Source organism: Dasypus novemcinctus, chromosome 13 (assembly GCF_030445035.2).
Source record: "Dasypus novemcinctus isolate mDasNov1 chromosome 13, mDasNov1.1.hap2, whole genome shotgun sequence".
In the NCBI taxonomy this organism is placed as follows: domain Eukaryota; kingdom Metazoa; phylum Chordata; class Mammalia; order Cingulata; family Dasypodidae; genus Dasypus; species Dasypus novemcinctus.
This window is the reverse complement of record NC_080685.1, coordinates 99,301,680-99,316,273: the sequence shown is the minus strand read 5'-3', so window position 1 is coordinate 99,316,273 and position 14,594 is coordinate 99,301,680. Positions and strand designations below refer to the sequence as shown.

The window sequence follows — 14,594 nt, the reverse complement described above, 5'->3', positions numbered from 1 at the left end:
CTCAGCATAATGCCCTTAAGAAGCATCTCAGATGATATATGAATATATATGAATAATTCATTCTTATTATATTGCTGAGTAATACTCCATGGTATGGATGTACCATAGTTTAATCATTCACCTATTATAAGACAGTTTATTGTTTTCAGTTCTTGGCAATTACAGTTAAAGTTTACTAATAGGTGCGTAGTGCTATCTCCTTGTAGTCTTACTTTGCATTTCCTTAATAGCTACCGATGTTGCACATCTTTTCATTGGCTTATATGCCATCATATCATTCGGTGAAATGGCTGTTCATGATTTTGGTCATTTTCTAATTATATTCTTTGTTTTGTTTTGTTTTGTTCTGTTGAGTTTCAAGAGGCCTTTAAATATTCTAGATGAGTCCTTAGTCATATATGTGGTTTGCAAGTAATCTCTCCCAGTCACTGCTTGCCTTTTCATCTTCTAAATGCAGTCTTTCAGAGAGTAAAAGTTTTTAATCACGGGAAGTGGATTTGGCTCAATGGATAGACCGTCCACCTACCACATGGGAGGTCCAAGGTTCAAACTCAGAGCCTCCTGACCCACGTGATGAGCTGGGCCATGCACAGTGCTGATGCACGCAAGGAGTGCTGTGCCACACAAGGGTGTCTCCTGCGTAGGGAGCCCCACACACAAGGAATGCACCCCATAAAGAGAGCCGCCCAGCACACAAAAAAAGTGCAGCCTGCTCAGGAGTGGCGCCACACACACGGAGAGCTGACGTAGCAGGATGATGCTACAAAAAGGAACACAGATCCACTGACAAGAATACAAGCGGACACAGAAGAACACACAGCGAATAGACACAGAGAATAGACAACTGGGGAGGGGGGAGAAGAGGAGAGAAATAAAGAAAAAATAAATCTTAAAAAAAGTTTTTAATCTTAATAAAATCCAACTTGTCAATATTTCCTATTTTTAAAATAGAGTTCTATTTTTTAGGACATGCAGATTTACATTAAAATTACACAGAAAGTACAGAATTTCCATAACACCCCTCCATGTAGTTTTCACTATTATTAACATTTTACACTAGGGTGGTATATTTGTTACAATTGTTGAACCAATAACTATGAATTATAAATGAAGGTCCACAGTTTAGAGTTTATTTCCTTTAGGTTGATACCTCCTCTTATAGATCATACTTCTGATATTTATCTAAAAAGTTCTTTATCAAGGCCTAAGTTCTGAAAAGTTTTTTCCTGTGCTTTCTTCTAAGAGTTATATAGTTTTATGTTTTATATTTAAATCTTTAACCCATTTTCAGCTAATTTTTATATAAGGTATGAGGTTTAGGTTGAGGTGCATATTTTTTGCCAATGGCTATTTAATTGTTCCAGCAAAAGATATTTTTTCTACATTGAATTGTTTGGGCACCTTTGACAAAAATCAGTTGGCCACATTTTATGTGGATGTATTTATATGTTCTCTATTCTGCTCCACTGAACTATGTATCTATTCCTCCACCATCACATAGTATAGTTATTGTATCTATATAGGTCTTAAAATCAGGTTGAGTAATTAAACCCACTTTATTCTTCATCAAAACTGTTTTAGCTATTCTAGTTGCTATTTCTTTCATATAAATTTTAGAACAATCAGGTCTATATGTACAAAAATTCTTGCTGAGAGTTAGACAGGAATTGTTTAACCTGCATTTCAATTTGGTGAGAATTTACATCTCTACTATGTTGACTATTCCGATCCATGAACACGGTAAATCTCTGCATTTATTTAGATCTTTTATTTTGCATCAGCAGTCTGTGGCAAACTAAGAGAGTTTATAGAAATACAACAGATTTTGTATGTTGATCTTGTATCTTGCAACCTTGTTGAACTAACTTATTAGTTCTAGGAATTTTAGGTAGACTGTATAGCAGGGGTTCTTAATAAGGGGTCTGTGAGCTTGACTGAAATTCAAAAAAACATTATTCCTGTGACGTGTTGGTGTGGGTATATTTATTACATACATGGTATAGTGTGGACTTAGTAAGGGGTCCATAGTTTTCACCTGACTGGCAAAGGGGTCCATGGAACAAAAAAGGTTAAGAACTCTTGCTCTAGGGAAGTGGACTTGGTCCAACAGATAGGGCATCCACCTACCACATGGGAGGTCCAAGGTTCAAACCCAGGGCCTCCTGACCTGTGTGATGAGCTGGCCCATGCTCAGTGTTGATGCGCGCAAGGAGTGCCATGCCACACAGGGGTGTTTCTGCGTGGGGGAGCCCCACGAGCAAGGAGTGTGCCCTGTAAGGAGAGCTGCCAAGCATGACAGAAGTACAGCCTACCCAGGAGTGGGGCCACACACACACACAGCTGATGCAGCAAGATGACGCAACAAAACGAGACACAGATTCCTGGTGCTGCTTACAAGAATATAAGTGGGCACAGAAGAACACACAGCGAATGGACACAGAAAGCAAACTACTGCGGCGGTGGGGAGGGGTGGAGCACAGGGAAGGGGAGAGAAATAAATAAAAGTAAATCTTAAAAAAAAGAGAGAACCTTTGCTCTATAGGATTTTTTAAATTTTTATTTATTTATTTTAAAGAAACTTTAGATAACATGTTACATGAAAAAACACAGTGGATTCCCATATGCCCCACTCCCTACCCCCCCATACTTTTCCACATTAACAACATCCTTCATTAGTGTGGTACATTTATTACAATTGATAAACACCTATGGAAGTATTGCCCCTAAACATGGATTATAGTTTACACTATACTCTGTGCCACATAATTTTGTAAATTACGATAAAATATAAAATGGCCTGTATCTGTCATTGCAACATCATGCAAGACAATTCCCATAAATGCCCCATTTACAGCTATCTTTCCCTCTCCCTCCCTTCAGAACTTCCAGTGGCCACTGCCTCCACATCAATGATAAAAATTCTTCCAGTGCTAGAATAACAGTAAGTCTACAGTAGAATAATAGTAAGTCTACTTTAATCTATTGTTTATTCTCCAACCTTGAGGATTCTGGGATGGTGATGCCCACTCTGCCTCCAACTGAGAGGGGTCTTAGATCCCATGGGGCAGATTGATGGGACTATCTTGTTTGCAGTTGCAGACTCTCTCTGTTCCTTGGGATGGGCATTACCCATCAGCATCACCTAACAAGGTTTTCCTGGGTGAGTCCAATGAACTAGAGAGTAGATGTTGCAACTCTGCTGAGAGTCAGGGCCCAACTAGCACATGGGCAGCCCAAAGATTTAAGTCTCTTCAACATACACCTATCAAGTATAGTATCACATTAACTACAGGTTCAAATAGAAGGCGCAGAAGATACATGAGTAGGGAAACCACAATTGAGTCCAACTCTGTCACCCTGGGGAGCATAAATTCCAAGGTAAGGCCCACTGGCAGGGCACCAAACTCCTAAGCTGTCTGCCCTGCCTATAGTGTCTGGATGTCTCTAGAGACCTCAGGAGCCCCACCATTTGAGGCAATATTTACTGTGGCAGTCAATAAGATCCTGCTGAAACATGGATAAGCGTAACCTCTGGAATGACCTCCTGGCTCATTTTGAAATCTCTTAGCCATAAAAACTCATTTGTATTTACCATTTCCCTGTTATGGTCAACGTCTTTTTCCAGGTGCATTGCTAGTTGGTGCTTGGTAATAATCCAAAGAACATCATGTCACTTTTAAACAGGGATAGTTTTATTTATTCTTTTCTAATCGGTATTCCTTAAATTTCCTCTTCTTGCTTTACAATGCTATCTAGAATGTCCAGTGCTATGCTAATTAGTATATTGAGAGTATGCTTTGTTACTGATCTTAGGAGGAAAGAATTCAGTATGATATTGAAATCTAAGCTTCTATAGATATTCTTGACCATGTGGACAAAGTTCCCTTCTATTCCTAGCTACCAGAGAATTTTTATCATGAATTGGTGTTGAATTTTTCAAATGCCTTTTCTGTATCAACGGATAGGATCACGTCACTTTTCTTCTTTAGCCTATTAATATGATGGATCAAACACTGAATCATTATAACCAAACACTGAACCAGACTTACATCTCTAGAATTAACTACCCATTCGTCATGATTTATAATTTGTTTTAGATATTTATAATTACTATTTGCTCATATTTTGTTGAGGATATTTGCATCCATATTCATAAAGATTGCTCTATAGTATTCTCTTTTGTATTGTCTTTGTCTGGTTTGGCTATCAGGGTAATACTGGCCTCATAAAATGAAATAAGAAGTGTTCCCTATCTTCTATTTTCTGAAAGAAAATGTGTAGAATTGGTATCAATTCTTTATAAGTTTGGTATAATTTGCCAGTCAAAGAACTTGGGCCTCATGATTTCATTTTAGGAGTTTTTAAAATAGTGAATTCAATTCCCTTAATAGGCACAAGGCTATTCAAATGAACTACTTTCACTTTAGATGAGCTGTAGTAGTTTGTTATTCAAGGAATTGATCCAATTCATCTAACTTGTCAAATTTATTTGCATAGAGTAGTTCATAGTACTCCCTTGTTAAACTTTTGATGCCTCCAGGACCTATAATGCTATCCCTGTTTCATTCCAGGTAATGGTAATTTATGTCCTTTTTTTTCCCTGTTGCTGGTTGTTTACTGATTTTTATTAATATTTTCTAAGAAGCAGTTTTTTGTTTCATTGATTATCTTTATGGATTTTATTTGCAATTTCATTGATTTCTGTTTGTATTACATTTATTATTTTATTTCTTCTGCTTGTTTGGAGTTCATTTTTTCTTCTTTTTCTAGTTTCTTTCAGTGGGAGTTTAAATTACTGATTTGAGATGTTTTCCTCTTTCCTAATATAAGCATTTAGTATTATACAGTTCTCTCTCGGCATTGCTTTAGGTGCATTCCACCATTTCTGATATGTTGTCCTTTAATTTTCATTAATTTATATGTACTCTGTATTACCTTTGAGACTACCTGTTTGATCCATGGATTATATAAAAGTATGTAGTCTAGTTCCTAAGTGTTTCAAGATATTCCTATTATTGTTCTATTATTGGCTAACAGTTTCATTCAGATATGGCCAGAGTACATACTCTGTAAGATTTAAATTCTTTCAAATTTGTTGAGTCTGTTTTATGGACCAGGATATGGTCTATCTTGGTATATGTTCCATGGGTACTTGAATGTGTATTCTGCTGCTACTGAGTAGAGTGTACTATAAATGTCTATTACATCCTGTTGGTTGATGGCGTTGTTAAATTCTTCTATAACCTTGCTGATTTTCTATCTAGTTGTTCTAACACATGTTGAAAAGGGTGTTGAAGTCTATTATTGTAGATTTTTCCATTTCTCCTTTCAGATCTGTTAGTTTTTGCTTAACATATTGTACAGCTCTGATGTTTGGTATATGCACATACAGTATTGCTATATCTTCTTGGTAGAATGGGCTTTATATCATTATATAATGTTCTTCTCTATCTCTGGAAATTTTCATTGTTCTAAAGTCTATTTTATTTAATATAGCCAGTCCTACTTTCCTTTGCTTAATGTTTACATATTATATCTTTTTTCATTCTTTTACTTTTAACCTACCTGTATTATTATATTTGTGGTGAGTTTCTTATTGACATCATGTAGTTGGGTTTTCAATCCATTCTGCAAATCTCTATTAATTATGTATTTAGACCATTTACATTTAGTGTAGCTATTGATATGTTAGGGTTTAAGTCTGCCATATTATTTTTTCTTTTCTGTTTTTTTCCCCTATGTTTTCCATTTCTCTGTTTCTGTTTTTCCTGACTGTGATGTTAGGCTATTGTGTCAACTTGGTCAGGTAATTGTGCCCAGATTTTTGGTCAAGCAAGCACTGGGCTAAATGTGATACAAGGGCATTTATGGACTTTAGTCACTACTGACTTTATTGCAGTGGTAAATCATAGATAGCTGATTACAATTAAGCCAATTAGGGAGATGGCCATCAGCAATGAGTTACACTTTATCGAATCAATTGAATGCCTTAAAAGGGGAAGTGATTCCAGCATTGAGTGAGAATTTCCCAGCTTGTCTTTGGACAGCCAAGGATTTCCCAGAACTCATCAAGGACCTTCACTTTCATTGGAGGCCCTGGTTGCAGCCTGCCTGCAGCCTGCCTGCAGAACCTGGACTTGTGCATCCCCAGTCACGTGAGAGACTCATAAAATCGCATACTATTGACAGATGTCTCTTGTTGATTCTGTTTCCCTAGAGAAACCTGACTAATACACTGACTTTTTTGGGTTACTTGGACATTTTTTAGAATTCCATTTTGTTTCTTATCTATAGAGTCTTTGAGTATATCCCTTAGTTCAGGATTTTAGTGGTTGCTCTAGTTATTACATTATATATATATGTAACTTTATCTCAGTCTGCTGGTGCATCATTTTACCATTTCAAATATAGTGTAGAAACGTTATCCCCCTTTATGTCCCTAAATATTTCCTCCACATACATGTAAAACCACATCAGATAGTGTTATAATTTTTTGTTTCAATCATAAAACATAATTTAGAAATTTCAAAAGCTTTTGAAAGTCTTTTGTATTTACCCATATTTTATTCTTTCCATTTTCATTTCTTCTTAATGTTTTAAGATCTCTTATTTAATCATTCCCTTTCTCTTTAGGGAACTGCCTTTAGCTCTTCTTTTAGAGTAGATCTGCCAGTGACAAATTCTCTTATTGTTTCTTCATCTGAGAATGTCTTATTTCCCCTTCATTCTTGAAGGATATTTTCACTGAATATAGAATTCTAGATTGGTATTTCTTTCCTTTCAGCACTGAAAAATTGTTGTGCTGTATGGCCTCCATAGTTTCTGTTAAAAATCTACTGCCATTCCAATTGTTTTACACCTGTGCACAAAATGCTGTTTCTCATATTGCTTTTAAGATTTTTTGTCTTTAGAAGTTTGACTATGATGTGCCTTCCCATGGGTTTCTTTGGGTTTACCCAGTTTGAGGATCACTCAGCTTTCTGAATCCGTAGGTTTATGTCTTTTGCCAAATTCAGGAAATTTTCAGCTTTATTTCTCCAAATACTTCTCAGTCTCACCTTCTTTCTCTTCTCCTTCTGTAACTCCAATGACACAAATTTCAAATCTTTTGATTTAGTCTCACAGGTTTCTGAGGCTATGTTCACTTTTTCTTTAAGTCTGTTCAGATTCAGTGATTTCTACTGTTCTACAAGTTCACTGACTTTCCTCTGTGTTATCCATTCTGCTGTTAAGCCCCTCAAGTTTTTTTTTTTTTTTTCCTTTCTCTTATTGTATTTTTCAGTTTGAAAATTTCCTGTTGGCTTTTCTTTATATCTTTTTTTTTTGTTGGGATTTTCATTTTTTTTCTCATTGAGGTCTAATATATTTTTCATTTGTTACATGCTCGTGCATGTTTGCAATTGCTTGAAGCACTTTAACGATGGCCGCTTTAAAATTCTTTCAGATAATTCTTAAATCTGTTTCATCTATATTCATGTAAGTTGAGATTTTTCTGGTTCTTGGTATGATGACTGATTTTCAACGGAAACCTAGACATTTTGGGATCTTTTTAAAATGTTTTATTTGAGCAGTTTTCTGATGACACTCCAAGGATGCCTGTTCATTGCTCCCAGGTAGGGATGAAATTTCAAGTTCCTTACATGACATTTACTGACACCTGGGGACCCCTCATTATTGAGTAGGAATAGGCCTCTGCTGATACTGCCTTAGTTGGAAGGGACAGGGGTGCCTCATTACTGCTCCACTGACTCTGCATGGAGGTCCTGACTCTCCACTAGGCTTCCTCTGACACCACCTCAGTAGGGAGGGAAAGGGGTGGAGTTGAAAGTCTAGTCTCCTTGTGTGGTCTAAATTGGCATATTTCATTTCCACCCAGAAGGGATACAAGTCCCAGCACCCATATTAGCCTTCTTGATACCACCCCAACAAAGGAGCTGGAATGTCTTGTGATACCCTGGTAAGAATGGAAGTCTAGCCTTCCCATTCAGTCTTTGCTAGTGAGGATTAATGGGAAGTTTTTTTGTGTGATGCTTGACTGGAATAGAACAGTTATTATCTAAAAGTTTTCTGCCTTTCTAAGATACCCTTTTCATGGCCCCTTAGCTAGAGACCAGGCTTTCATTGGGTCTTTTTCCATTTGTCCCTGTTAACTCTTCCAAGGTGCTGGTTTCTCCAGCATCCAGTTTAGGATATATGAGGCAAAAAGAGAACCTAGATGTGATGGCTAATTTCATGTTTCAACTTGTTTAAGTTATGGTGTCTAATTGTTTGGTCAGGCAAGCAGTGGACTGATTATTACTCTGAAGGTCTTTCGTGGATTTAAATCATCAGTTAATTACATCCATGGCTGATTAGATCTATAATTAACAAAGGAGACTGTCTTCAGAAATAAGAGGAATATCCTCACCCAATAAGTTGGAGGCCTTAAAGGGAGAACCAAGGATTTTAGCAGTCAAAAAGAAGAATTTCTACGTTTACTCCAGCCAGTCAACTTCTCCTGGGGAATTAATTCATTGTCACCTTCAATAGGGTTTCCAACTTGTGGCCTGCCTTAAACTAATAAGGGCATGCTTTAAACTAATATCTTCAAAGGTCCTATTTATAAACAGGTTCACACCCACAGAACCAGGGGTTGGAACCTGAACATGCCTTTTGTGGGGAACTTGATTCAATCACCAACACTATCCATGGCTTGAATTCTCCATATAACATCCCTATTACCCTTTACTTGAGTATTTTCAGTAACAAGATCTGAAGGAATCTAACCCACTTTTGGTCAAATGTAATTCATGAAAGATATTTCTAATCTTGAGACAAAACATGGTTCTCTGAAATTTTCACTCATTTGAATATCGTATAGGGGCATTAACAAACAAGTTGTATCCCTCACTACCTTCACCCCAGGGAAACCATACTTCCCAGTTTCCCCAAGATGATCCTGGTTTGCACCTGTTGCTCTGGCATAATTAGTATCCTTCTACTCTCAAAAGTGTCCTGAAATGAACTACATATTATACACTCACTTTATCCGGACAGCCCTTTAAATTTTTGAAGATCATACGTTTTTATCAAGTTAAACAACCTCTCATTTTCCAGCTGTTATCCAAATGACATGATTTTGAAGGCCTTCAATAGTCTTACTTTTGCTTCTGAATGCATACCAGCTTAGCTATATAAATTCTAATACTTAAATGACTTATTGTACACCTATGTTAGCAAATTTCATAATCCCAATTAAAGAACAGAAAGTCATTTATTTCCTTTTGAATACTAGCCCAAGACACAGCTATGGAATGTCTTGGGATTAAGGCATTTACTAGCCCAAGGCACAGCTATGGAAATGTCTTGAGGTTAAGACATTTTCTGAGTAGCCATGTTGTACAATGGTACAAGGTAGCAGTCTCATGTTACACTAGTAGGTGCACTCTCTACTTAGTATACTTTCTGGTTTTAAAATTACTTAAGTTTTAATTCACTCATTCATTATTCTTTTATTTAGTACTTGTTATGTGCCAGGCATTATTCTAGGTGCTGGAAATATAGCAGCAAACAAGAAAAATTCAGTCTTGTTCTCTCATGGAACTTATATTATAGATTATTAGTGAATAAATTTGCTTTAATTACTTTCCACATAAAACTTCGTAAAAGTTTTCTATATAAAATTTTATAAAATTCTAATCTAGGAAAATTTCACTTTCTTAACAGCACTCAAAATAACTGATAAAGAACATATGCTGTAATGAAACAGAATCAGAGAATCTGTGTTCTACAGGAGCTAGATTAATGTCCCTGTGAATTTTCTAGCCTTTTCAGTTTATTCAACACTTCTCTTCCAAACTTCAAGTTTCAAAAATCTAAATTTTAGGTATTCCTCAGTATAACAGGAAGGAATTAGCTTAAAAACAAATTCAAAAAATTTAAAACCTACCATTAATGTTTTTGAAAAGTAAAGACATAAATTTTAAAAGATTATTTGCAAAGTTTAATTCCCAAAACATATATTTCTTCATCTTTACATAGAACAGTTTAAATGTCACCTTCTAAACATGAAACATACTTCCCAAGGTAAAAGAATAAAGACTAAATTAATTTATATATCAATATTAAATAAAGTATTTTCTTGTAAAGTAAATGGTAAAGTGGTGGTTCATAAAATACATTTAGGATATAATATTAAAGACATGCTTATTATCTATGGGTTTTGGTTTTTTTTCTTCTTCTTTATTTTCTTTTAAATGTTACATTCAAAAAATATAAGGCCCCCTATACTCCCACCTCACCCACCACACCCCTCCTACATCAACAACCTCTTTCATCATCACGGCCCATCCACTGCACCTGGCAAATACATTCTGGAGCACCACTGCACCACATGGACAGTGATTCATATCGTAGTCCACAGTCTCCACTAGTCCACCCAGTGGGCCACGGCAGGACACACTATGTCCAGCATCCATCCTGGCAGCACTACCAAGGGGAACTCCAAATCCTGAAAATGCCCCCACGCCATATCTCTTCTTCCATCTCCCTACCATCAGCAGCCACTGTGGCCACCCTCTCCACATCACTACTACACAATAGTTCTCCAGCAGAACACCAGTAAGTTCACTCTAATTCATACTTTATTCCTCCATCCTATGGACCCTGGGATGGTTATGTCCAGTCCCCCCTCTACATCAAGATGGGGCTTAGATTCCACATGGATGATGTATGCAATTCTCCTGCTTGCAACTGTAGGCCCTCTTGGCTTTCTGGTGTGGTGATTGACCCTCTTCACCTCCCTGTCAGCTGGCCAGGATAAGTCCAACAAACCAAAGGGTAGGAGCTGCAAGTCTGCTGAGGCTCAGGGCCTGGCCGTCACATGGACAGTCCAGAGATTCAGGTCTCCTGAGTATACACCAATCAAAACGCCAACCACAGGTCCGGTAAAAGTAACGAAAGAGGCATGTGTAGAAAGGTCATATCTGAGTCCAACTCCATCACTCTCAGGAACACAAACTCCAAAGTAGGGCCAACTGACATGGCCCTGAACTCCAGAACCATCTGCCATGACCATAGAACCTGTGGGTCTCTGGAGCCCTCAGAAGAACCAACACCTGGGTGTCTGTCTACCTTGGCTTTTCTGGTACCCTGCTGAGGCGTGCATAAGCATCACTCCTCTGATGACCTCCCAACTCTTTTTTGGAGACTCATTGCCATATAAACTCACTTGTCCTTTCCATTTCCCCCTTTGATCCAAAGTCAAAAAGCAGTTTTTAACACCTGATAGTACATGTAGGCTGAGATATTCTGCTGATCTGAGTTGACCTCTTTATTCAAGGTCTTTTTCTAGTTACATCATCAGCTGGTGCTTGGTAGTAATCCCTTGGCACCAGAGAGGCTCATACCTGGGAGTCATGTTCCACGCTAGGGGGAAGGCAATGCATCTACATGCTGAGTTTGGCTTAAACAGTGGCTACATTTGAGCAACATGGAGGCTCTCAGGAGGTAACTCTTAGATACCCTGCAGCTCTAGGCCTAGTTCATATTTCAGGTACACAGGCTCATAATCAGAGCCATCAGTATCAAGGGCTCATCGTTGGACCATCCATCTTTGTTGGTCTTTGCCATTGTACCTGAGGGATTGTTGCTGTTCCATTGGGGAATGTGATAAGAGCTCTCCTGGCCAGGAATGCAACTCTCTCTCAGCTGTCATTTCCAACTGAAACCAATATCCAAACCTTTCTATGTACCCTGTATACATGCCCTGGAGAACTCCCTCCCAGCCGTGTGCCCCCCACCAACAATACCCCACACAACTGCTCCTCCCCCACCATAGTTGAACTTCTCTGTAGTCCAAAATTTCTTCAAAAAGAAAGCCCAATATATTGCCAGGTTCCATTCATAGTAAAATGGAATATAGTGATGGGTTGAAAGGTTAGATATAGAATACATAGTAACTTAGAAAAATTAAATAAAGGAAAATTAAATTGGGGTATCAAAAAATGAAAAAATGAAAAAGCTTTGTTTTTGACATTTCACCTTTCATCACTGCTGTAGGTGTTGCTCTGTATGTACAGTGGCAAGGCATTTTCTTCTATTTCTTCCTCAGTGTCTACATCCTTTCTTTTTTTTTTTTCCTAGTTATTAAGTTTGTCTTCCCTTAAGTTTTAGATCACATATCTATGGTTTTTAAGTTATATTTGTAAATTATCTGACAAGCCCAATAGATATTTGGCATATCTGGGATGTCACCAAAGTTAAGGGTACTCAATGGCAGGTATCTCAGTTAGCTCAGTATTTTTATTCCACATTTAAAGCTGGGAGACAGGGATTATAATATATTGGGAAAAGCCACAGCTTTTTGAGTCAGAAAGATCTAGGGTTTGAATCAGTTCTACCCTGAATTAGCTATGTGACTTCTGACTACTTAACCTGTTCTATATGTCACTTTTCTCAACCAAATGTAAATAACAGGGATGTGAGAAGATTAAGTGAGACATTTTATGTAAAACTATAGGGCCTGCCACACAGTAGGTGCTGAATAAATGGTAGTTATTAGGATAAATGCCACTTTTTGACCACAAGATTGTCTATTTCAGTTCATGCTGAACAATTATTGATTCACAAATTTAATTAACTCAGTAAACCAAAATGGAACCATGTTTGGTAGCTATGTTTCAGTATCTGCACATCAGTTGCATCAAATATAACATGAACATGTAAAAAGATCATTGCTGGTGAAGGGGGAAAAAGGTTTGATGTTGGATATTTGGGAGTCCCCTATATTGTATATGTGACTTTACTGTGATGTAAAATTTTTTTGAAGACAAAATTAAAAAAAAAAATAGGATAGACGCTGAGGAAGGAATGAAAAAAATTGCCTTGCCACTGTACATACAGGGCAACACCTATTACAATGATGAAAGTCAAAACGTCATAAAAGTTTTATGGTATTTTTCATTTTTCTAATACCACAATTTATTTTTTACTTTACTTTAGTTTTTTTTAATTAGTATGTACTCTATTTCTAATATTTAAACCTATCATTACTATTTCATTTTCCTACTAACTGAATTTGGCAATATATGAGGCTTAATTTTCGAAGAAGTTTTGGACCACAGAGGGGTTTAATTATGGTAGGGGAGGAACACTGGTGTGGGCTGTTATTGATAGGGGACTCATGGTTAGGCAGCAGTTCTCCAGAGCATGTATAGAGGGTATATAAAAATGTTCTGGTATTCGTTGGGTATTTTCATAGTAGTTACAGTTACAAACAACAACTTAGGGAGTGCTGAGCTCCTACATTCCCCAATGGAACAGCAACAATCTCCCAAGAGCAAGGGCAGAGACCAGTGAAGAAGGATGGTCCAAAGATGAGCCCTTGGTACTGATGACTATGCTTACGAGCCTGCATGCCTGAAATTTCAACTCGGCCTAGAGCTGCAGGGTGGCTAAGAGTTACCTCCTGAGAGCCTCTATGTTGCTCAAATGTGACTACTCTCTAAGCCAAATGCAGCATATAAATGCATTACATTCCCCCGGCATGATACATGACTCCTGGGGATGAGCCTCTCTGGCGCCAAGGGATTACTACCAATCACCAGCTATTGATGTAACTAGAAAAAATCCTTGAATAAAAGGGGGAAATGGTAAAGACAAATGAGTTTATATGGCTAAAAGACTTCAAAATGAGTCGGAAGGGTTGCACTTATGCATGTCTCAGTAGGATCCCAGAGACAGCCAAAGTAGATACAACTCAGGTACTGGTGCTCCTGAGGGCTACGGAGACACACAGGTTCTACTGTCATGGCAGATAGCTCTGGAGTTCAGTGCCTTGTCAGTGGGCCCTACTTTGGGCCCTGACTGTGACAGAGTTGGACTCAGATGTGACCTCTCTACACATGCCTCTTCTGTCACTTTTACTGTACCTATGGTTGGCACTGGGGTTGGTATATACTCAGGAGACTTGAATCTCTGGACTGGCCATGTGCCATCTGGGCCCTGAGCCTCAGCAGAGTTGCAACTCCTACTTTCCAGGTCATTAGCCTTACCCAGGTCAGCTAACAGGGAGGTGAAGATGGTCAGTCAACCACCATACCAGAGAAACAAGAGTGTCTACAACTGCAAGCAGAGGAATTGCATCCATCATCTATGTGGAATCTAAGCCCCCTCTCAATATAGAGGTAGAGTGGACATCACCATCCCAGGGTCCACAGGACGGAGGACTGAAATATGGATTAGAGTGGACTTACTGGTATGCTACTATAGGACTACTGTGACTCTAGCGATGGAAGAAACTATATGGCAGAAACTGTATCACTGATGTGGAGATAGTGAACTTGTAGTTGCTAAGCGTAGAGAGAGGGAGGAAGAGATGTGATATGGGGGCATTTTTGGGACTTGGGAGTTGTCCTAAATGATACTGCAGGGACAGATGCTGGACATTATATATCCTGCCATAACCCAGTGAAAGGATAGGGAAGAGTGTAAATTACAATGTAAGCTATAATCCATGCAGTACAGTAGTGCTCCAAAATGTATTCACCAAGTGCAATGAATGTGCCACAATGATGAAAGAGGCTGTTGATGTGGGAGGAGTGGGGGAGGGCGGG

The 14,594-nt window shown here is 38.1% G+C and overlaps 1 protein-coding gene across 13 annotated transcripts in view; it reads right to left on the bottom strand.

Annotated features, from left to right (window-relative positions):
• RPS6KC1 (ribosomal protein S6 kinase C1) overlaps nucleotides 1-14,594 on the bottom strand; it is a 237,492-nt gene that overhangs the window by 71,337 nt on the left and 151,561 nt on the right. The window lies entirely within an intron of this gene.